Consider the following 15,914-nt stretch of genomic DNA (forward strand, 5'->3'; position numbering starts at 1 on the left):
ATGCCAGAGTTCATGGTGGGCATTAAAATCTCCTAGAACCAATCGGTTATGCCCGCTCAACAACCACTCAATGTTTGGGCTATAACCAGGAGCACAGCTACCAACCGGCGGTATGTACACATTGTATAGCTCTATCTCGGCAGCCCCACACTTAACTGCTACCCCCATACATTCCATGTACGGGTCATTAGTGTCTAGCACAAGCGTGATAGGTCTATACTGCACGGAACGGTGTAATATGAAAGCCAGGCCACCACCTCCATTTCTTGTGCGATCCTTCCGTAGGACATTGTACCCATCACAATGTCGTAGGCTGCAGGTGGGATTCAGCTTTGTTTCCTGGATCGCCGCGACCCTTATCCTTTTCCGATTCATAAAGTCTACGATCTCACTAATCTTACCACGGAGCCCGTTGCAATTAAATTGCAAAAATGATGCACTCTCCGGAACTGGTACAACAATATTCGGTGTAAGATGCTGCGGCGGAGAATATTGTTGTGCGGGAGAAGTCGGTGGGGTCACATAATCAGATGACCCACTGCTGCTGTCATTGGCACAGCATCCTGCCACGAAGTCAGTTTGACTATACTCCCGCAGCGATGTTAGGCCGGAGCAATTCCGGAAGTGCACCCATTCCATGCACCGGTTACACCTCACCGAAACCGAGCGATGGTGAATTCGATTTCGGCAGACGGCACAGTACCATGGTCCGGGGTTTTCCTCTATCCCGGCTCGGACCAAAAGCAGGCGGAGAAGGCTCCCCGGGATGCACCTTCTCCAACACGAAAAAATGGACGAGACAACACGTACACTGAGGTGGCAGCCGCTGGCCGATGGCTGGTATCCATCGGGTCAATCCGGTGCGTAGAACCCGCCGCCGTGGGATTGAGGGTATATTGTAGTCGGCCCCGCCCAACTTCAGACTTTTGTTATTTGTTTTTTTACTAAAATTGTGTTTCGTCCCATAATGTTAGATTTAAATTTTAAGTACATAGATTTTGTAGAAATGTATACAATTTTTTCTATATCGGTTCAGATTCAAATTCATGCATGTGGAAATATAAACCTTTATATAGCTCGCAACAAATTTAAAGGATTTGAGATGGTATCAATAATTTTGGTTCACAATGTGTTGAAGGGTAGAATACAATGAGCCCCGTACGACTTTGAACTTTCTTTACTTGTCTATAAATACATATACTGAAGACTGTTGGTATCTGCTCATATTGTGATGGGTATTAATATTAGTTTTATACCCTGCTCCACACTTTGGAACAGGGTATTATAAGTTAGTGCATATGTTTGCAACACCCAGAAGGAGACGAGATAGACACATGGTGTCTTTGGCAAAAATGCTCAGGGTGGGCTCCTGAGTCGATATAGCCATGTCCGTCTGTCCGTGAAAACATTTTTGTAATCAAAGATTAGGTCGCAGTTTTAGTCCAATCGACTTCAAATTTGGCACAAGTATGTGTTTTGGCTCAGAATAGATACCTATTGATTTTGGAAGAAATCGGTTCAGATTTAGATATAGCTCCGATATATATATATATATATATATATATATATATATATATATATATATATATATATATATATATATATATATATATATATATATATATATATATATATATATATATATATATATATATATATATATATATATATATATATATATATATATATATATATATATATATATATATATATATATATATATATATATATATATATATATATTTCGCTCGATATGGACTTATATGGCCCCAGAGTTTTACTCTAATTTGCTTAAAATTTTGCACAAGAAGAACAATTAGTACTATAGTCAAGTGTGCCAAATTTTTTTGAAATCGGTTCAGATTTAGTTATAGCTCCCATATATCTTTCGCCCGATATGGACTAATACGGGCCCAGAAGCCAGAGTTTTACCCTGATTTAGTTGAAATTATGCACAGGGAGAAGAATTAGCATTGTAGATATGCGTGCCAAATTTGATTGAAATCGGTTCAGATTTAGATATAGCTCCCATATATAGCTTTCGCCCCATTTACACTCATATGACCACAGAGGCCAATTTTTTGCTCCGATTTAGTTGAAATTTTGCACAGGGAGTAGAATTAGCATTGTAGCTATGCGTGCCAAATTTGGTTGAAATCGGTTCAGATTTAGATATAGCTCCCATATATAGCTTTCGCCCGATTTACACTCATATGACCACAGAGGCCAATTTTTTGCTCCGATTTAGCACAGGAAGTAGAATTAGCATTGTAGCTATGCGTGCCAAATTTGGTTGAAATCGGTTCAGATTTAGATATAGCTCCCATATATACCTTTCGCCCGATTTACACTCATATGACCACAAAGGCCAATTTTTAACTCCGATTTAGTTGAAATTTTGCACAGGGAGTAGAATTAGCATTGTTGCTATGCGTGCCAAATTTGGTTCAAATCGGTTCATATAGCTCCCATATATATGTTTTTCTGATTTCGACAAAAATGGTCAAAATACCAAAAATTTCCTTGTTAAATCGCCACTGCTTAGTCGAAAAGTTGTAAAAATGACTCTAATTTTCCTAAACTTCCAATACATATATATCGAGCGATAAATCATAAATAAAATTTTGCGAAGTTTCCTTAAAATTGCTTCAGATTTAAAGGTTTCCCATATTTTTTTACTAAAATTGTGTTCCACCCTAGTGCATTAGCCAACTTAAATTTTGAGTCTATAGATTTTGTTAAAGTCTATCAAATTCTGTCCAGATCGAGTGATATTTAAATGTATGTATTTGGGACAAACCTTTATAGATAGCCCCCAACACATTTGACGGATGTGATTTGGTATCGAAAATTTTGATCTAAAGGGTGATTCTTTTGAGGTTAGGATTTTCATGCATTAGTATTTGACAGATCACGTGGGATTTCAGACATGGTGTCAAAGAAAAAGATGCTCAGTATGCTTTGACATTTCATCATGAATAGACTTACTAACGAGCCACAACGTCGAATTTTCAGTGAATGGGCCCTAGAAAAGTTGGCAGAAAATCCGCTTTTTTATCGACAAATTTTGTTCAGCGATGAGGCTCATTTCTGGTTGAATGGCTACGTAAATAAGCAAAATTGCCGCATTTGGAGTGAAGAGCAACCAGAAGCCGTTCAAGAACTGCCCATGCATCCCGAAAAATGCACTGTTTGGTGTGGTTTGTACGCTGGTGGAATCATTGGACCGTATTTTTTCAAAGATGCTGTTGGACGCAACGTTAAGGTGAATGGCGATCGCTATCGTTCGATGCTAACAAACTTTTTGTTGCCAAAAATGGAAGAACTGAACTTGGTTGACATGTGGTTTCAACAAGATGGCGCTACATGCCACACAGCTCGCGATTCTATGGACATTTTGAGGGAAAACTTCGGAGAACAATTCATCTCAAGAAATGGACCGGTAAGTTGGCCACCAAGATCATGCGATTTGACGCCTTTAGACTATTTTTTGTGGGGCTACGTCAAGTCTAAAGTCTACAGAAATAAGCCAGCAACTATTCCAGCTTTGGAAGACAACATTTCCGAAGAAATTCGGGCTATTCCGGCCGAAATGCTCGAAAAAGTTGCCCAAAATTGGACTTTCCGAATGGACCACCTAAGACGCAGCCGCGGTCAACATTTAAATGAAATTATCTTCAAAAAGTAAATGTCATGGACCAATCTAACGTTTCAAATAAAGAACCGATGAGATTTTGCAAATTTTAGGCGTTTTTTTAAAAAAAAAAGTTATCAAGCTCTTAACAAATCACCCTTTACAAAGTGGTGCAGGGTATAATATAGGCGGCCCCGCCCGACTTTAGGCTTTCCTTACTTGTTTTATTTATTAAACATAGGACCGCAATTGCCTTAAATTTGAAATATAGTGTTCAATTAGCATCAAATGTGAAATTAAGATCTTTTTTGCACACATAAATAAATACGATAATTTATAGCCATCCATTTACGGTACCCCCACAATAGAACTACAAATTAGTGGTATTCAAATGAGATTTGGTTATATTACCCGGAGTCGACTCCGGAGTCGGAGTCGAGGCTGATGATAACTGCTGTTGTCGTAGTCGAGCATATTTTTCATATTTTTTTTATAATTTTTGTTTTACGGCCTTTACTTATCCTTATAAAAGAAAGATGATACTAAAATCGGCCAGAGCCCAGTATATCGAAATAACCCGGCAAACATTGTGCCCAATTGTATAAGCGAGCTATTGTCAGTATAATTTTACATAACCGTATGAAAATCGGGGTTATATAAATCTTAGCCGCCGTGGTTGGTACGACCACACATTGTAGGTTAGGTTAGGTTACCCAGCAAAAAAAGCGTCGCCAAAAAAGTAATGAAAATGTTCTTTTTGGATCCGGAAGTGGTGCAAAATTGACGCAGAAGCGATGAATTTAACATGGGCTTGTCATAGGACAGAAGTTCTCCATTTCAACAGCCGGTGCACTGCATTTGCATCACTTCTTTAGGTGTGATCCGAATTCAGTGTTTTGGATGTAAATTAAAAAATTCTGTGATATTTTTTCAAATAAATAATTTTTATAATTTTTTATAATCTCTATATATAAAATTCAATTTATGTTTGTTTATTTGTTTGTTTGTTTGTTTGTTTGTATGTACCGAGTTGGCTCCGAAACGGCTAAACCGATTTACTTGAAACTTTCAGAGATCGTAGGGGGCGTTCATGTGGTGAAAATAGGGTACCTCATTTTTTGACACCTGGTCGCGGAGGGGGACCTCCCCTTTGTCGGACTTTTTGAAAATTGGACCAAAGTTGACCGATTTGGTTGAAATTTTCGTTGAAGATTGGGATTGGCATCTAGACAAAGATCCGCTACTTTTTATTTCGATATTTGGTGGCGGAGGGGGGCCTCTCCTTTGTTCGACTTTTTTTAAAGTACAGTGAAAAAACTAAAATTCTCTAAATTATCTGAGATTTACAGAGAACATGTGGTGAGGTTATGGAATTAATATGGGGTACCCGATGATTTCATACGTGGATGGGGAGGGGGACCTCCCCCTTGCCCTACTTTTTGAAACTTGGAACAAAATTATGCGATTTGCTTGAAATTTTCATTGAATGTTGGGGTTGGCATGTAGACAAAAATCCGCTACATTATTTTCCGATATTTGGTCGGGGAGGGGTACCACCCCTTTGCCCAAATTTTGTTTTTTTTTTTTTGAAAGTTCAAACAAAACTAAACTCCCCCGACTGAAATTTTACAGAAAAAATTGGTTACGAAATTTATATCAGGTTCCTGATTTTTTAATAAAAATAAAAGGGCATAGGGAGACATCCGCTTCTCTTAAGTACATACAGAGAAACAATTAAACTTTACCGAGTTACTTGAAATTTACAGAGGACTGGGGAGAGATCGTAACCTCCGTCAACCGTAATAGTTGATACCTGATTTTGTGATATTTGGATGGAAGAGAGGCCGCCCCTTTAGGCTTATAATTTGCTTGACATTTTCTGGGACGTTTACAAAAGATACGCTTTTCGACATTTGGTCGGGGAGGAGGTCCTCCTCTAAAACTACAAAAAAAAATTAAGTTTTCTTGAAATTTACAAAAGCAGTGGGGGAAGGTTATGAACGAAGAGGCAACCTTCCTTGCCCCACACTTGAAGGAAAGTTTCAAGAATTTTCAGGGAAGGTTAGGGGTGTCGATATTGTATCGGGGAAAGTGACGTCCCTTTAAAACAATAGAGCAAAATTTAAACATCTCCGATCTACTTGAAATTTACAGGGACGTGGCAGGAGGTGATTAAATTTATACATAATTTTTAAATTAGTATATGATTTTTCGATATCTGGTTGGGGAAGGGGAAAATTGAAATAAACTTTATCGATTTACTTCGATGGAATTTATAGGGACCATTGAGTAGTTGCGAAATTAATATAGGGTACGTGATAGTCCGATATCAGGTCGGAGTGGAGCGAAGGTGGGGAGAGGGTTCCCTTTTGTCCGTTTTTTTTTTCTTAAATTGAAAGTAGAGGGTTGTCCGTAAATGGGAACTCGGTACATAATTTTATGATTTTTGTACAGGCTTCTGCCAGACTTCTTTTTAGTCTTCATTTTAGTAAAGAGAGGGTTCCCTTTTGTCCGTTTTTTTTTTCTTAAGTTGAAAGTAGAGGGTTGTCCGTAAATGGGAACTCGGTACATAATTTTATGATTTTTGTACAGGCTTCTGCCAGACTTCTTTTTAGTAAAGAACTTAAATTTACATGAAATTGACAGCCAACGTAGAGGGTGCATCATTTTCCAACATTTTAGCAAATGTTAATGTGGTAAATTTTTTTACTACTTTTGCTTTTTCCGATTTATTGGATGGGAAACAGTAATTCTTTGTATGTTATTATAATATAGTGCTTAGTTTTCAGATATGTTGAGGAGAAGGATACCATTCCTTGAAAACCCTACTTAAAATTCACAAGAAATATAGAAGATTGTCCAACTACTTGAATACAGAACATTATTAAAAAAATTTGGAGGAAAGGGTACAACCTCTCCCGCCGTATTTGTACCTATAAACGAAAAATCAAGTAGTCCGATTTGTTTAAAAGAATTGATATCTTTTCGAATTTGTTTTTAGCACGAAGGATATAATAGTTGACTAAGTTAATGCAAAATGTTCCTCCAAATACGCTTCGGAAGGCGCAGCGAAGCGGGCCGGGTTACGCTAGTTTTTAATAGATTCTAACGCTTGTCTGAAACGTGTGAAGTCAAATATTTTCAAAAGTTCACAGTTTTTCCACATAGGATTCAGCATTTTTTAGACAAAATTTAAATAGTTTGTATCATTTTATGAATTCTTAAACTGTTTTTAACAAATTTGAAATAAAAAAAGTTAAAATTACCCATTAAAAATATGAAAAAAGCATGTTATAAAAAATTGAATTAAAAGAACTTCCTGTGTAATTAAAATAAAGAACATTATTGGGAGTACATCTTCTGGAAGTGCTTTTAAAGTTGTGCCTTTGGAAGAACTTCCAAATTTTTTTGCTGGGTTAGGTTAGGTGGCAGCCCGATGTATCAGGCTCACTTAGACTATTCAGTCCATTGTGATACCACATTGGTGAACTTATCTCTTATCACTGAGTGCTGCCTGATTCCACACATTGTAGCTAAGTCAGATTTTTCCATAACAATGTTTCCAGCATCAATAAATTGAAAACCATGTTTTCAATGCATGTTTCTTTGGAAAATATTCCAAATATCTTTTGAGTACAAATTTTGAAAGATTATTGTTATAATAAAATTCCTCAATATAGCGTTTTCATTCTATAGGGTATTAAGAAAATAGTTTGAAATCAAATCTAAGGATGCTCTAAGTAATTTTGACATTTAATACGTTTCTATTTTTTTTTTTATTACGTTTTCGACATTTACAACTTTTTGATAGAAAACAAAAAGAAACTTGCTACTCGAACCATCTCTGGTAATTAGTATTTGGGAAATTGTTCATTCCATGTATCTTTCTCTACAGACTGTGTAGTCCTTTACCGGCTTACCACTTATGAGCAAATACTTTTATCTGAATTGAAGTGGGAGTATTTTCCGCAAACACTTATCCAATTGGTTGCTGGAAAAAAGTTTGACAACTAATTGGGACAAATATTTCTCCATTATGATCACCTTACCCTTACTCTATGAATATCACACATAATGACTATGAATTTCCATATATCCAGATTATCAAAAAATGTGGTTTCTATGGCTATGTACTTCAATTATTGGCAGAAACCACAAACTTTTACATATATCAGAGATTAATACGGTACAAATGTTCAACAATCGAAATATATTTAAATATTTTATAACCTAATATTGGTTTCGATTGTGTGGGCTGTTTTAATTTTTAATTTCAATAGGCAATTGACTAAATGAGCATTGAATTCAATATCGATTTTATATATTTTTTGACATTTAGCTTCTACTCAATTTAAATTAACCAATTGGTTGACCACAATTATTAGATAAATATAGGCAATTTAGGCATGAGCAACGTAAGTTATAGAAACAAGTAAATGTGTCCAAAAATTGAATCTCATGTATGGTTCATCATGGACTGAATGTAGGAAGTTCTCCTGAAGCAATAGTTCACGTTCTGGACATATGATAGCTTAGATATATTTTACAGGTAGCCTTTCAGATGACTGGGAAATGGGCGGAGGAGAATTGTCTAGAGGTAAACCCTACAACGACAGAACTAGTCATGTACTGCAAAGAACACAAAACATGGTTAAGCCCTTCTCCTTAGATTATATTGAAATTCCCTTTGGTAAGTGTCCAAAATAGCTTGAGGTTATATTGAACAGGAGGCTGAGCTTGAAGCTTAATATTAAAACAAGTATATACGGCCGTAAGTTCGGCCAGGCCGAATCTTATGTACCCTCCACCATGGATTGCGTAGGAACTTCTACTAAAGGCTGTCATCCACAATGGAATTACTTGGGTTGCGATAACACTTGCCGATGGCAAGGTATCGTAAAACTTTTTAACACTGTCTTCTAAATTGTAAGTTAGCCCATACGGGGTATATATTAAACAAAAAAAGGCCGATTAAATACGTATATAATCTAGTTTGACAAAATTTTCTATAGAAATAAAATTTTGACAAAATTTTCTATAGAAATGAAACCTTGACAAAAATTTCTATAGAAATAAAATTTTGACAAAATTTTCTATAGAAATAAAAATTTGACAAAATTTTCTATAGAAATAAAAACTTGACAAAATTTTCTATAGAAATAAAATGTTGACAAAATTTTCTATGGAAGTAAAATGTTGACAAAATTTTCTATAGCAATACAATTTTGACAAAAATTTCTATAGAAATAAAATGTTGACAAAATTTTGTATAGAAATAAAATCTTGACAAAATTTTGTATAGAAATAAAATGTTGACAAAATTTTCTACAGAAATAAATTTTTTACAAAATTTTCTATAGAAATAAAATTTTGACAAACATTTCTATAGAAATAAACTTTTGACAAAACTTTCTATAGAAATGAAATTTTAACAAAACTTTCTATAGTAATAAAATTTGACAAAAATTTTCTATGGAAATAAAGTTTTGGTAGATTACAAAATTTTCTATAGAAATAAAATTTTGACAAAATTTTCTATGGAAATAAAATTTTGACAAACATTTGTATAGAAATAAACTTTTGACAAAACTTTCTATAGAAATGAAATTTTGACAAAACTTTCTATAGTAATAAAATTTGACAAAATTTTCTATGGAAATAAAGTTTTGGTAGATTATTTTTGGCGATATGGACCAATTTTTGTGTAATAAGTCATCGGCTATATATAACTAAAGACCGATATGGACCAATTTTTACATGGCTGTTAGAGGCCATATATTGACAAAATGTACCAAATTTCAACCGTATCGGATGACTTTTGCTCCTCCAAGAGGTTCCGGACGTCAAATCTGGGGACGGTTTATATGGGAACTATATATAATTATGGACCGATATGGACCAATTTTTGCATGGTTGTTAGAGACCATATACTAACACCATGTACCAAATTTCAACTGGATCGGATGAATTTTGCTCTTCCAATAGGCTCCGGAGGTCAAATCTGGGGATCGGTTTATATGGGGGATATATATAATTATGGACCGATATGGACCAATTTTTGCATGGTTATTAGAGGCCGTAAACTAACATTAGGTACCAAATTGCAACCGGATCGGATGAATTTTGCCCCACCAAGAGGCTCCGGTGGTCAAATCTGGGGATCGGTTTATATGGGAGCTATATATAATTATGGACCGATATGGACCAATTTTTGCTTGGTAGTTAGAGGCCGTATACTAACATCAGGTACCAAATTTCAACCGGATCGGATGAATTTTGCCCCTCCAAAAGTCTCCGGAGGTCAAATCTGGGGATCGGTTTATATGCGGGCTATATATAATTATGGACCGATATGGACCAATTTTTGCATGATTGTTAGAGACCATATACTTACATCAGGTACCAAATTTCAATCGGATCGGATGAATTTTGCCCCTCCAAGAGGCTCCGGAGGTCAAATCTGGGGATCGGTTTATATGGGGGCTATATATAATTATGGACCGATATGGACCAATTTTTGCATGGTTGTTAGAGACCATATACTAAGACCACGTACCAAATTTCAACCGGATCGGATGAATTTTGCTGCTCCGGGAGGCTCCCCAAGCCAAATTTGGGGATCGGTTTATATGGGGGCTATACGTAAACGAGGTCCGATATAGCCCATTTTCAATACCATCCGACCTACATCAATAACAACTACTTGTGCCAAGTTTCAAGTCGATAGCTTGTTTCGTTCGGAAGTTAGCGTGATTTCCACAGACGGACGGACAGCCGGACAGACGGACAGACGGACAGACGGACGGACGGACAGACGGACAGACGGACGGACATGCTTAGATCGACTCAGAATTTCACCACGACCCAGAATATATATACTTTATGGGGTCTTAGAGCAATATTTCGATGTGTTACAAACGGAATGACAAAGTTAATATACCCCCATCCTATGGTGGAGGGTATAAAAAAAACATAGGGGTAAATGTGGGGACTATAACGGAGAATTGGGCAATAGTTTTGCACGGCATTGGTTAAACCTATAATGCTATAGAATAAAATTTTGACAAAATTTTCTATAGAAATAAAATTTTGACAACATTTTCTATAGAAATAAAATTTTGACAAAATTTTCTATAGAAACACAATTTTGACAAAATTTTCTATAGAAATAAAAAATTGACAACATTTTCTATAGAAAAGAAATTTGACAAAATTTTCTACAGCAATAAAATTTTGACAAAATTTTCTACAGCAATAAAATTTAGACAAATTTTTCTACAGAAATAAAATTTTGACAAAATATTCTATAGAAATACAATTTTGGCAACATTTTCTATAGAAATAAAATTTTTACAAAATTTTCTATAGAAATAAAATTTTTACAAAATTTTCTATAGAAATAAAATTTTTACAAAATTTTCTATAGAAATAAAATTTTGACAAAATTTTCTATAGAAACAAAACGTTTACAAAATTTTGTATAGAAATAAAATTTTGACAAAATTTTCTATAGAAATAAAATTTTGCAAAATTTTCTATAGAAATAAAATTTTGACAAAATTTTCTATAGAAATAAAATTTTGACAAAATTTTCTATAGAAATAAAATTTTGGCAAAATTTTCTATAGAAAATTTTCTATAGAAATAAAAATTTTGACAACATTTTCCATAAAATAAAATTTTGACAAAATTTTCTATAGAAATAACATTTTGACAAAATTTGCTATAGAAATAAAAATTTGACAACATTTTCTATAGAAATCTAATTTTTGGAAAATTTTCTACAGAAATAAAAATTTGACAAAATTTTCTATAGAAATAAAGTTTTGACAAAAGTTGTTATACAAATAAATTTTTAACAAAATTTTCTATAGAAATAAAAATTTGACAAAATTTTCCATAGAAATAAAATTTTCCATAGAAACAAAATTTTGAAAAAAATTTCTATAGAAATAAAATTTTGACAAAATTTTCTACAGAAATAAAATTTTGGCAAAATTTTCTGTAGAAATAAAATTTTGACAAAATTTTCTGTAGAAATAAAATTTTGACAAAATTTTCTATAGAAATAACATTTTGACAAAATTTTCTATAGAAATAAAATTTTGACATAATTTTCTATAGAAATAAAATTTTGACAAAATTTTCTATAGAAATAAAATTTTGACAAAATTGTCTATAACAAAAAAATTTTGACAAAATTTTCTATAGAAATAAAATTTTGACAAAATGTTCTATAACAATAAAATTTTGAAAAAATTTTCTATAGAAATAAAATTTTGACAAAATTTTCTATAGAAATAAAAATTTGATAAAATTTTCTAAAGAAATAAAATTTTTACAAAATTTTCTATAGAAATAAAATTTTGACATAATTTTCTATAGATATATAAATTTGACAAAATTTTCTATAGAAATAAAATTTTGACAACATTTTCCATTGAAATAAAATTTTGAAAAAATTTTCTATAGAAATAAAATTTTGTCAAAATTTTCTATAAAAGTAAAATTTTGCAAAATAAGATTTTTTTGTTTGGTAGCTTTTTGTTAAAATTTTCTCTCAAGTTTGGGTTAGGTTAGATTATTTTTGGTTCCAGTGGCAATCGTGATAACAATGGACCCATGTTTTTACAATTTGTTTAACTCTTTGTTAAAAAAATGCCCTGGTATAATTTTGACTACCAACTACGAATTTACACCGTCTTTTAAAAACTAAATGATCATTAGCACCAAATCATGACTATTTTTATCGTACTGTTTTTGCTAAACGTACGAATTTTGTCCCCTTTTGTAATGAAATTTTCATTCATAAATTATATTACGCCATTATTGCAGCTTGCTTTTGAATTGCCGAAAATCCTTTGTTGCCCAATTTGACATGACAAATTTTCTACCGAATTTTAAGCATTTTGCTTTGTTCCATGGTAACAGATGGACAATTTTGTTTTCATCATAGCATAGAAATTTTGATTGATGATTTAAATATTAGATGATTTATGGAATGGACAAGACGTTGAGTGTCCAAATCCGACACAGATTTTGTATAATCAAATCGCTCAACTCTTAGCACAAAACACCTTCAATGGTAGGTTTATCAACTTTGGGGTAAGCAAAAATCATTATCAGAGAAGCGAGTCTTCTATGCTACGTAAAATCACATTTGTATTGTCGTTTTGTGTTTACAATAGTAATTTTTTCAGTGTATTATGTGCAGTGGCTTATCTTGCTTGTGTTTCATCGCCTTTCTCAAAATATTTCTATGCATAAATAAGGATACGGTCACACTAGGCAGATATTTGACCAATATGAGCATCAAACTGAAGCATTTTCGAAAAATCTGAATAACATTGCTCCTGTGGTGATGTTAAATATTCAATATGAGCTTCAAATGTTAGCTGGTTTGTCTGAAGGGGAAACATTCCTTTTTTAACTTCTGTCAAATATTTGCCCAGTGTGACCGCACCGTAGGTTTGAATGACCACATTTTTCAACCATTGTAATGGTTAGCTTCTATAAATCTAGATACTTCTCGGCAATTACATTACAATTCCTTGCTACTCATTATTGATCCCAATGGTCTTTCTCCATTAAAACGATTTGATTGGTCCTCATTAAATATTCATCCTCAATGATTTGCTTAGTCAATTTCGTTTTTGCCTTTTGTTAGGTGATTTACAAATAAACAAAAATCCAACGAAAATAAACTTTTCACAGAAAAAAAAAAACACAAAAAATAAAAGAGACAAAATAATCTGTATTCAAATGCCATCAACTCATTGCTGGGGTTTTATTCTCTCTTGTGTATTTATATAAGCCCAGAACTTTGTATTTAATTCATCAGGAGGATAGGTAATGATTTCTATGCAACAAAGAGAAGAAAATACAAATACAACAAAAACTGAGTACAATGGTAGGAAGAGAAAAATAACAAGCAGACTATCCCCACATAATCACTGAAAGTTGCAAAAAATCCAAAGGGAATAAACAAAAAAAAAAAAAAAAACAAAAGCCAATCCTATGACTCCAATTCTATTTCATAACCTTAGAGACTTATATGGGCTTACGTGATGGTATGCAAACGAAAAGGAAACGAAAACCTTCAACAGAAACAATCTTGCACCCACATACACACACAGATATTCACTTGCTTGGACTCCCACAAACAACAACAACATATTGACATTGATACATGTTGTGGCAATAACTAAGCCACAGTACATTCACTGCTTCATTTCAATACACGAATGAGCTAACGAACGAATGAGAGAGTACAAGAGCATTCGTCAATGTGTCAAGAGAAAATACAATTAAAAATGTGTACAAAGTAAGTCTAAGCAACCATGCCCAGCATACACAATATAAACTGATAAGACATAATTGTGTATGATACTCTTAGTGCCTGCTACTCTTAGTATTGCTGCTCACCATTACCATGGTGTTGTTGATGATGGTGATGATGTACTGGATTTTCTTAAGGCCAATAAGAGAAGGATTTCCTTCGAACAGGATTTAGTTATGTAAAACTTTTATGTCATAATCAATTATGTGGGTTATGAAAGATTTTTATATACTTAGTACTGGATGATTTATGAGATCTAATATTGTGTTGTGTTTGCAATTTAATGTTGAAGATCTAAGTAGAAGGTTAAGTCTGTGTGAGTGAAGACTTCAAATATTTCGGTTTATTTTGGACTCACACTGCGCAATGTCTAAAAAGGCTATGCAAGAACAAAAGTTAGTTTGAGATATATGTTATTCTAATTTATAAAACAAAAGTTTTACTTAAAGTAGTTTCTGACTGTCAGTTTCTGATAGTCTCTGTGTACATAATGACCTTTAAATTTAAATGACCATAATTCAGATATAAGTTATATGACCGCTATTATTTCGTTTTCTCCACACAGAAAAAAATATCACCAAAATATTTCCATTGTTCCATTCCATAATTGAACTTTTTAATCAAGGTAGAAACATTAAGTTAATTATGTAAGTGATTGAAAATTTTAAAATTAATAATTAAAAAATTAATTGATATATTTAACAAAATTAGGAGAAAATTTTTCCAAAAACTACCAAACAAAAAGAAGCTTATTTTGCAAACTTTTATTTCTATAGAAAATCGTGGTGAAATTTTATTTCTATAGAAAATTTGGGTCCAAATTTCATTTCTATAGAAAATTTTCTCAAAGTTTTATTTCTAAAGAAAATTTTCTCGAAGTTTTATTTCTAAAGAAAATTTTTTCAAAACTATATTTCTTTGAAAATTTTCTCAATATTTTATTTCTTTAAAAAATTTTGTCAATATTTTATTTCTATAGAAAACTTCGTCTACAGTTTATTTCTAAAGAAAATTTCGTCTACATTTTATTTCTATAGTCAATTTTATCAAAATATAACTTGCATAGAAAATTTCTTCACATTTGTTTAACATAATGTTACTATTGTCCAATTTTCAACTCACACCAGCTATTGCAAACTGGCTTACCTTCTCTTTCTCATTTCTGTTGTTCACATTGTTGCGAAGGCTGTTTAGTTTTTATGCCAAATTGCCACTTCGATAATATTTCATATGGAAAAATAACAATGGACTCATTGCTTGTTTATTCACTCTACCTCTTCACAGCCGCAATTCTATGTGAGACTAAAGCACTCAGGCGTATACAAGGCACAGTCCTTAATGTAATATCTGCAAATTATCTAACTTGACAGGCCATGCAAGCCATCTAACCAGCCAGCCAATGATGATGTATTTCGTGTCTTCTGTGGCAAAATGAATTGAATTACTCGATATGTATTCTCAATATTAAATAGAACAACAATAACTGGGTTATTAAGGTTTCAAGCACCAACACCATCATCAGAAAGATATCTCTGGCAAACATACATTACACCTACTATGCCTTTTCCATGGCAAAACCCAAGGTCTCTTACTTAAGTGTCAAGAAGGTTGAGTTTTGTGGGGAAAATACCTCCGAAGAGATAACGTTATGTGTGACTGAAATGAAACGTGTTAATTTGCTAATTGAATTGATAATTAATAAAGATGTTGGAGAGGAAGGAAAATTCCAACGTTTTCAGTTTGTAGAAATCTTGCCATTCTGAGAAAGTAAAACGTTAGCATTTCTAATTAAAAGGCAATGATGTACAATATACAGAAGATATTTTGTTATCAATGCACAAATCAGTAGACATGAATTTGTTAAAGAATATCTCTAGAAAATGAAGTGATAATGAGCTTTTGAACATAATATAATATTTTTTTGTACAGAAAATTTTATTT

At 33.1% G+C, this 15,914-nt stretch overlaps 1 protein-coding gene across 1 annotated transcript in view; it reads right to left on the minus strand.

The window, feature by feature from the left end:
* Positions 1-15,914, minus strand: part of LOC142230075 (inactive dipeptidyl peptidase 10) — a 616,597-nt gene that overhangs the window by 311,480 nt on the left and 289,203 nt on the right. The window lies entirely within an intron of this gene.

Source organism: Haematobia irritans, chromosome 3, assembly GCF_050003625.1.
Source record: "Haematobia irritans isolate KBUSLIRL chromosome 3, ASM5000362v1, whole genome shotgun sequence".
NCBI classification, from domain to species: Eukaryota; Metazoa; Arthropoda; class Insecta; order Diptera; family Muscidae; genus Haematobia; species Haematobia irritans.